Here is a 10,931-nt window from a genome sequence, read left to right on the forward strand (position 1 = left end):
GATATAATTATTATTCTTGAAAATAAGCATTAGTATTTTATAATAATGTTGATTCTAATAATATCTTCTAAATGAAATAAAAATATAAGAGAATGAACTAGAAACCAAATTTGAACCTACTTAATGTATTCCTACAAAAAATTAATTTAATTTAAATATTTTGAATAAAATCCTAGACTTCTTTCATTTTTATTAATTATATTTGAATTAGTTGCATAGAATATAAATAATACTAAATTTTCTCTCTCTTAATAAAATGTCAAATTTGTCCTTATCATTAAGGGAAATCTGCGAAGAAATCTCAAAGTTTTGCCCCAGTTTATGATTTAGTCCCAAATTAAATTTCATTAATGAAAAAGGACGGGTTATCGGCTATTACACTCACTTTAGTCCTTTGAACCGGTAAACCTTTGATTAGCCGGTTACCCAAGCTTGAAAATCTCTCTAATGCGATTCTCCTTCTCCCCCCCCCCCCTCACTTTTTATCATTTTATTTGTAGGTGGGTAACCAAAATTGTGAAGATGAACAAGAATATACCTTTATTTCTCTCGTTTGTTCATCAAGGCCATATGGAGTTCCTCTCATTTGATTTGTAGGTAGGTAACATGTGAGATGGTGGTGTTCTACGGGAGGAGATATGGAGATGGTGGTGTTCTACAAACTTCTCAACACTGATCTACTCAAATGTGTTGATTGGGTGATTGAAATCAACCCATATATAAACTAGATCCTCTACATCTTCAAAACAATCCATCATCTTCCTAATGTCTAATTTCCTTTTTTTTTCTGATTCTGATTCATAAATAGGGTTTTAGGTTACCCTCCATTAACCTTCCCTGTTACCCACTCCTCTATAAAAACCCCTCCATGGTGTTCTACAAGGTTCTCAACACTGATTTGGTTGAACTTTTTCCCTGGTCAATGGTCCATAAAACAGGGCGGAATTGGAATTCGGAGTTAGTGATGGCGGTGGAGTGGGAGGTGGAAAGGGTTGAAGAAATGGGATTCCAATGTTTCTTTGTACATTGATGGGTGGTTTAAGGGTAGAAATGAGGACATAACAAGAATGTTGTTTCATCAACGGTGAAAGTGAAGGTGAAGTCAAATGGAACTGGGATAGGGGAAGGGTTATCACGATATGGTAATTGAATTGGTTTTGAGTTGTGGTAAGCTGGAATGGAATTGAAGAATCCTTAGGTACATTTGTTAATCGGGAGTTAGTCAAACCTGGTTCCAATGGTTCTTCAGTTAGAACAGATGTAGGTACAGCTTCAAAGTTCACTAACAAAACTCATCATTTTCTCATTAGCACCTCTAATAGTAGAAACTTCTTGAGGAGGATAAAAGCATCTTTTACAGAAACTTCAGTTTATGGTTTCTTGAATAGACCCATGATTGACCTAATAATTTTGTTTGATTGTTGAACATCTTTTATAGAAACTACAATTTGAGTCATGGATCGACCTGTGACTGTAATGTTTGTTCCATGAATAAACCCATGATACCTAATAATTTATTTGCTCTATTGTTGTTTTCTGCATATTTAACACATATATTATCAATAGAGATAGAGATAAGAGATGTATTGAATATATGTGTTTGTAGAAGAGTGAATGGGAGATTACCACAGGAAGCAACAAATTCTTGCTTCAATCTTACTTCCATGTGAAACGGTAACCCGAGGGAAGAGGTAACCTACTGAAAAGGTAAAAAGGGTTAAAGTGAATATATTATCCGGTTTCCTGTCCTTTTTCGTTAATGAAATTTAATTTAGGACTAGATCATAAACTGACCCAAAACTTTGGGACTTTTTCGCAGATTTCCATATCATTAATTAACTCAAATTATACTGTAAATGTTATTCCATGATAGTAACATGTTGCCTAAGATCATAATAACTAATTCATTTTAATCTAATGATTATAATTTTGTCACACATTCACACAATATTTGTGATTCATATTTAATCGTAACCCTATATATATATATATATATATATATATATATATATATATATATATATATATATATATACACACACACAGACACAGACACAGACACACACACACATATATATATATATATATATATATATATATATATATATATATATATGGGAGCGTTCAATCAAAAACATTTTTTATCGCGAGAACATTTGAGAACAAATTTGAAAAACAACATTTTTTTAATTAAAATTATAAAATAATATTCATATAAATCAAAAAATTGTTACAAACAATTAACAAACTCACTAACTAACACCACTCACCACCCAACCAACACTACCTACCACCACCACCCATCACTAACCACGACCACCAATGTGACATCCCCATTTTCACGGCCAGAAAATACCGATTTTGTTTATGCTTTATAAAAATCATAGTACATCTTTTAAGAAAAATGTTGTGGAATTTGTTCCTAGTAAAACATTATAAATACGTTATCAAAGCATTTCTGAAGAAAAGTATTTTTAATTCGTTTTAAAACATTTGAGATGTCATCGTCAATACCGAAACATAAGCATCAACAGAACTTACATTTATTTACACTAGTGATCTACATCTCTTTAATCTCTCAGTGTAATGTGACTTCATCTCAACACCTGTAATATAAATAAACTGAGTGGGTCAGGTTAGGAAACCTGGTGAGTACATAGAGTTTTCAACCCACAATAATATAATTATTATGTTTAAACAATCAAACAATCGACCCAATTACCCATCCCCATTATCTTCTTTACTCTTAAGGATCTATCTTAAGAGTCATCTATCCCGCATTTGTTCATTCTGAAGTCCTTTTCTTGCAGAGTTATAGGACTGACACTAAATCCATAGCTGCCAATGCTCGTTCGTAAAGCACTAATTCCATAGCTGCTGGGTACTAAATCCATAGCTACCAGTGTTTATCTAATAGGTACTAAGTCCATAGCTACCAATTCCTAACATGTACTAAGTCCATAGCTACCAGTGTTTTTCTAACAGACACTAAGTCCATAGCTGCCGATGTTATTTGTTAGGCACTAAGTCTATAGTTGCCAATGCTTACTCACATCATCTTTTATCTCTCATCATTCGTCTACCCATCTCATACCCAACATACTTTTATATTTAAAATACGTATACAGTTCAAATCATTTAAAACATATATAAAAAACGTTCATCCATCATTGACAACCAGTATTCAAATAATATGCACACATAGCACTCAGTTTATATAAAATACTTCATATCTATGTGTAAGATGAAAGTAACTATGCACTCACCTGAGAAGGTGGTGATTCGGTACTCGGACAACGCTTCGTTTACTTTAAAATAATTCATTCGACAAAACCTAGTATTATTACCACTAGATTTTAGTCTAATATTTACCATGACTAATTATTAGTCTTATTATTATTATTATATAATCGTTTAAATAATACTTTCCAACCACTATGTACAGACAGGGGACGGACATAAAACACCGGAGGGCAGGACCATTTTGGCATATAACACTTCTGAAATCCAACAACCCTATGTGGCCCTTTAAACCAGATTCCCCGTACCGCGAGTAGTTAAAAATATATTATAGTGACACTTATATAAGTCATCATAATAGCTCAAATATTTATTATAAATTTATAATCACAATACTAATTTTAAATACAAACTATATTTAAAATAGGGTAAGCATAACTTACTTACAAGGGGATTTTAGCTAGGAGTTGGACTCTGCAAGGGCAGAACTTCGTCGCTGAATCTTTCTAAGTAAGATTCGTGCATCGCTTTAGCGCTCACCTTACTATACTAAAACTACAGAAAGAGAAGTCGTATCACTAGGAACTGAAATGCTCGGGGGATAAGGAGAGAAAGACTCTTGAATCAAGAGAATAGCGCAATAAATATGAGAGCCAAAGCCTCTTATTTATAGTAATTGAATTTACAAAAACTACCCTCCATAATTACTTAATGACCTTATAGTTATATAAACAACTAAACACCCCTTTATATTACTATTTTAAATAGATTTAATGATATTTGTACTAAACTAATGTCGAAAGAACTCAACATTAGTCTTATAATGACCGCATTGTCGATAGCTTTCTAATGATATGTATATATATGTGTACGTATATATGATTTATACTTTATTTTAATACGTAAATATGCTATTATAATTTGTAACTCGTTCATACAAACTCCGTTTTTGACGTTATTTATATTCACGCTTAGGTGGAGATGTACTCTACAGCTTTTGTTTAGATTCCGTCGGCTAGTTTTGACTTTATTTTTAAAGTTATATTTTTAACAGGCCGTGACAAGATTGGTCCGTTAAAATAGCATAACATCTTCATCCGATGTCCATTTTCGTATGTCTTTTTATTTTCACGCTACTAGTAATGAGATCTTCGATTCTCGTTTAGGTTGTGTCGGCTAAAAACCGCTCGATCTAATACTCGAACTTCGGGCTGTACACCGCTAAGCCGAAACTTCGAAAAATCATAACTTCCTCATACGAAGTCAGATTTGGGCGTTCTTTTTATGGACGTTCTCAAGTTAACATATTATACGACTTTCATTTAGATTACTAAGGCTAAAAGTCACTCTATCATAAATTCACTATTTACGTCATCGCGGTGTCGTGTCGGTTCCGTCGCTAAACTTCGACGGGTCATAACTTCTTCGTTATAACTCGGATTTTGGCGCTCTTTATATGTACGAAACCCTTGAGACAGATTCTACAACTTGGTTAAGATAATTTTTCTAAATAATCTTTTGTCAAAAAGTCGTTTTTGACCCCTATTATCTCTAAATTGACTAGCCTGGATTTACGGGCGTTACAATTATCTCCCCCTTAGGATGATTACGTCCCGGAATCATCAACGAAATAGGACTCATATGATGACTCCACATGTTATCTCTTCATCCTAAGTAATAATCGTAACTTTGATGTTTTTCAAATTAGTATCTAACCCTAAGACTTCCTGACTGCATGCGGTGCCCGATCTTGGACCCGCTCTCTATCTCATGTTAGACTTCCAATTATGATCTTCATGTCGCTATCTCGATCTTTATTGGAGACTCATTTTTTTAACAAACTTGAGATAAGTTTCTTCATTCAATTATCATAATAGACTGATGGGTCATGTTCTAATGACCTCTCATCGTATGATGCATCGCTTGGACTCAGGTCTTTTAGAGTTAAATTCTAGAACAGACTATACCTTCCTTCATGTTCTAACCAGATCTTAAAAGTTAGAATTTCTAGCTACAAGCAACGTTTCGTGATACCTCTACTGATCGCTTTTTATTTCAATTCGTCTTAAGTCAGGCGCTACATCGAACTTGATTCTCTAAACCACATAACATACTCAACGTAATCGGACTCAATTTGATATGAACACTAGGGTCAGAATAACAATCATCTTCTTAGTTATTACCAAAGCGATGGTAATGACATACTTGAATAAAACGAAATCAGTTACTAGCTTCTTGGTAACCTTGTGACTTTCCCTGATCCAAGCGTGAGTCATGTGCTTTTGGTAGTATATACATCTACTACCTTTCACACCTACTCATACTTGTCCCAAGTATTGTCTTACAGTCTCCAAGTCCTAAAATCATGAAACAATTTAACACATACGAGTGTGTCCAAATAATCATAAAAATTTCCCTAGACTCTACTAGGACTTCTTCCATGCATATCTTCAATCATCAATTCTGCTTCAACTCGGTTGGTGATGGACATTCCAGATGATAGGAAAACTATAGGAATAACATCAATCGTTCTATCATCCCGCCAATCAAATGTGTACATTCAGATGTACCCTACTTCCATAGACGTACTCCTTATTTATCAGATGTATTCTAAAGGCAAGATACCTCTCTTATTATATCTTCTGATAGGTATTATTCAGTATCGTAAGCCGTCTCTTTTCCTCTATTTTCTATGTTTATCATGGTTCGCATCACTTCCTGAACTTCTGCCATTGTGATAGGTTCGGGTGCAGGCGCGACGACCGATGCATGACCCATCACATTCTTAGGCTCAGGTTGTCATCTTCCTCTTGTTTTGTATACATAAGCAGACATTCGGTGTACCAAGATGAGAATATAAGATAGGAAAGATCTTATTTACAATAGACGTATAAATCTCCTTATTACTCTGAAACGTTACATGCTAGTTCTAATATAATAATCATACGCTTAGAATCCTGAACACATAAGGTTTCCAGATCCGGTCGGCAACAGGCCATAGATCCGAACAAATAACAACATATAAGGCATTTTTATAGTTATAACATAAATCATTTAGCACATAAAACATTTTAGTCATTTTCCTAAATTAAACTAATGCTCGTGTCTAAATTATAGAAGACACTCATCTCACAATCATCGCTTAGCATTCTAAGTTTAAGTCTAGAAATTTCCTACAAATTCCAAGTTCACTTAAACTAATGCTCTGATACCAACTGTGACATCCCCATTTTCTCGGCCAGAAAATACCGATTTTGTTTATGCTTTATAAAAATTAGAGTACCTCTTTTAATAAAAATGTTGCAGAATTTGTTCCCAGTAAAACATGATAAATACATTATCAAAGCATTTCCGAAGAAAAGTAGTTTTAATTCGTTTTAAAACATTTGAGATGTCATCGTCAATACCGAAACATAAGCATCAACAGAACTTACATTTATTTACACTAGTGATCTACATCTCTTTAATCTCTCAGTGTAATGTGACTTCATCTCAACACCTGTAATATAAATAAACTGAGTGGGTCAGGTTAGGAAACCTGGTGAGTACATAGAGTTTTCAACCCACAATAATATAATTATTATGTTTAAACAATCAAACAATCGACCCAATTACCCATCCCCATTATCTTCTTTACTCTTAAGGATCTATCTTAAGAGTCATCTATCCCGCATTTGTTCATTCTGAAGTCCTTTTCTTGCAGAGTTATAGGACTGACACTAAATCCATAGCTGCCAATGCTCGTTCGTAAAGCACTAATTCCATAGCTGCTGGGTACTAAATCCATAGCTACCAGTGTTTATCTAATAGGTACTAAGTCCATAGCTACCAATTCCTAACATGTACTAAGTCCATAGCTACCAGTGTTTTTCTAACAGACACTAAGTCCATAGCTGCCGATGTTATTTGTTAGGCACTAAGTCTATAGTTGCCAATGCTTACTCACATCATCTTTTATCTCTCATCATTCGTCTACCCATCTCATACCCAACATACTTTTATATTTAAAATACGTATACAGTTCAAATCATTTAAAACATATATAAAAAACGTTCATCCATCATTGACAACCAGTATTCAAATAATATGCACACATAGCACTCAGTTTATATAAAATACTTCATATCTATGTGTAAGATGAAAGTAACTATGCACTCACCTGAGAAGGTGGTGATTCGGTACTCGGACAACGCTTCGTTTACTTTAAAATAATTCATTCGACAAAACCTAGTATTATTAACACTAGATTTTAGTCTAATATTTACCGTGACTAATTATTATTATTATTATTATTATTATTATTATTATTATTATTATTATTATTATTATTATTATTATTATATAATCATTTAAACAATACTTTCCAACCACTATGTACAGACAGGGGCCAGACATAAAACACCGGAGGGCAGGATCATTTTGGTGTATAACACTTCTGAAATCCAACAACCCTATGCGGCCCTTTACACCAGATTCCCCGTACCGCGAGTAGTTAAAAATATATTATAACGACACTTATATAAGTCATAATAATAGCTCAAATATTTATTATAAATTTATAATAAGAATAATAATTTTAAATATAAACTATATTTAAAATAGGGTAAGCATAACTTACTTACAAGGGGATTTTAACTAGGAGTCAGGGGCAGAACTTCGTCGCTGAATCTTTCTAAGTAAGATTCGTGCATCGCTTTAGTGCTAACCTTACTATACTAAAACTACAGAAAGAGAAGTCGAATCACGAGGGACCGAAATGCTCGGGGGATAAGGAGAGAAAGACTCTTGAATCAAGAAAATGGTGCAAGAATTATGAGTGCCCAAGCCTCTTATTTATAGTAATTGAATTTACAAAACTGCTCTCCATAATTACGTAATGACCTTATAGTTATATAAACAACTAAACACCCCTTTATAATATTATTTTAAATACATTTAAAGATATTTTTACTAAACTAATGTCAAAAGAACTCAACATTAGTCTTATAATGATCGCATCGTCGATACCTTTCTAATGATATATACATATGTATATACTAGCCATTTACCTGCACCAAGCATTGGGTGCGAATAATTTCTTTTAGAAATTTGTTTCAAGAGGCGATTAATTATTTTAAAATAACTCATGACGGACACATAAAACATTCGACATATGGGGTTTGGTGTGTTGTGTGGGGGTTATTGGTTAGCTGAGTAGGTATGAGTATAGTTCTTTTTGTTGGATAGTCCCTTTTGACACATAAGATATCCAAAAACATGTAATATTTGAAACAACATATTACAAACACATAAAACATGTAAGGTACATTAATAAATTATTTTTAAAAGTTGCTAGTTTTTATTCGAAACTTAAGTGAACTATATATGAAATTTGGTAAACACCTAAAAGCATTCGACGAAACAGTTACAAGAAACGAACATAATAGAAAATTTTGTAAACTCGTTAAGACAATAAAAAAAGTAAGATCATTGCATTGAATAACAAAAACAACTTTCTTTTTACTGATTTAGTTTGTAGTCATTTTATTCATTTTCATTAAACTATTAAATTTCAGTTTTTGTCACAAAATAGAATATGAATAATATTTTTTTTAAGAAAACTAACTATCACAATTTAACATAAAAATAATTAATTTCAAATTTTTTCTTTTAATATCATTGATTTGTTTGTTCAAAGATAAATGCACGTTTATATAATTTGGATGCTCTTTGTACAACCCTTTGGTTGTGTTCCATAAAATTTTCTGAAGTAAGATGTTATTTCATGTAAATACCATACCAAGTACAATGATATTTCAATGAAAAAACAATATCAAGTAACAGAAAACCAAATAATAAATTCATAGTATGTTACCATATTATGGAAAAATGTCATACAAGTGATAAAATTTGAAAAGAATGTTTACAAAATTATAACTACTTAAAAATTTAATTGAAACCACTCATGTGTGAAAAAAACATAAATGGTTCGTGTTTAAAAAATAAATGCAAATAGTCTCTATTAAAAAAAGAAGAAGCATAATAGTCAATGTATTAGAAAAATGAATAAATGATCCATGTATACATAATATTAACTGAAATGGTCTCTATTTAAAAAAAATCAACAAAAATTGTCCATGTTTAAAAAACTAACAAAAATGGTTCCATATTAAAAAGAACATATACATTGTTTGTGTTTAAAAAATAACAAAAATGGTCGCAGTTTAAAAAAATGTATATATTGTCCCTATCTAGACAATATTGATCGGAATAAAATGGCCAACTTTTAAAAATAATTAAAATAAATGGTCCCTGTGTACAATAGATTGCCTGAAAAATAAACATGTTTAGATTACATTGCTAACATGTTGGATGTATTTTGTCAATCCTAAAACTATGAACACTAAAATGAATTTATAAAAATAAGTTAAAGTACATTGCCCTTTGACTTCAATCATATCAGGTGATAGATAACCAAAAAAAAAATGAAATTATGTTTCCCTTTCCTGCTAAAAATCATACTAGGTGACTGGAAACCCAAAATAAAAAGTACATTGCCCTTTTTTGAGAAAAAAAAACATACCAAGTGGGCATATCAGATGCATGGTCTTTGATTTAAAGGATATGTAAGAAAATCTCTTCAAACAATGATTGGTCACTACAAACACAAACAATAGTTGGTCACTACAAACACAAACACACCTAGGACCAAAATAGACACAAATAATCATAAATTTTTAGCATTTGGACAATTTTACCCTTCTCTTTATTTTTTGTCCAAACTTTGTATTTTTATGTTTCTGGGGTGAGTTGAGTTGAGGGGCTTGTTACCTGCAACATATACAAAAGGTTTTTTTAGTAATATAAACAAAGAGAAACATACTAAAATACCTCCACAAACCGACTTTATCTATTAATTATCATCTTGACATAATGCTATGAACACAAAAGTTTAATCAACATACACTTCTAGTTTAAGAAACTTATAAGTTCTTCGTTCTTCATTTTATATACAATCTTAGTTATCATTTATCATTAAGAAAATAACCAAGCATCCCAGTTATAAAAGAATGTTCTTAGATCTAGATAATTTTTTTAAAAATTTATTCTATTTTAACATGTAAAAAAGTGAATGAAACAACTTTTTATCTAAAGCACTTTTAACTCAATTTAGTTTAAAGCATTAGCTACAAATTATTGTTTGACATCAGTATGTTGATACATCTGGATCCTTTCAAACATATAAATAGATAAATGCATTATTTTTAATGACGCTAAATTACAATATTTTTTTGTCTTTGTGTTACCTGTCTCAATATGTGAGAATTAGGTCGAATAGAAAAAATATTGTAAACGTCGATAACGATTGAGGAATGAAGGGAGATGAATCAAAAATTGATGGCTTAACATTGTCCTTGTCCTCACCTCTTCGCTAGTGGTGACGGTTAGGTTTGTGAGACTGTTAGGGTTCTCATCAGGGCCGGCCACGAGATTTTGTAGGTCCTCAGCAATTTGGTAAAAAAAGGACCCCAAAATATGTTATAGAAACATGTAAATATGGACTATAATTGTTAATATAATCAGGTTGCATTGGTCGTATGTTGCTAAGTCATATGTAAAACTCTAATAGAATGCTATTATAGTCAAGTGAACATACTAACTATATACCTTGCATACAATAAAACTTTTTATTAACATAAAAAATACCAACA

Source organism: Lactuca saligna, chromosome 9, assembly GCF_052625555.1.
Source record: "Lactuca saligna cultivar CGN05327 chromosome 9, ASM5262555v1, whole genome shotgun sequence".
NCBI lineage: Eukaryota > Viridiplantae > Streptophyta > Magnoliopsida > Asterales > Asteraceae > Lactuca > Lactuca saligna.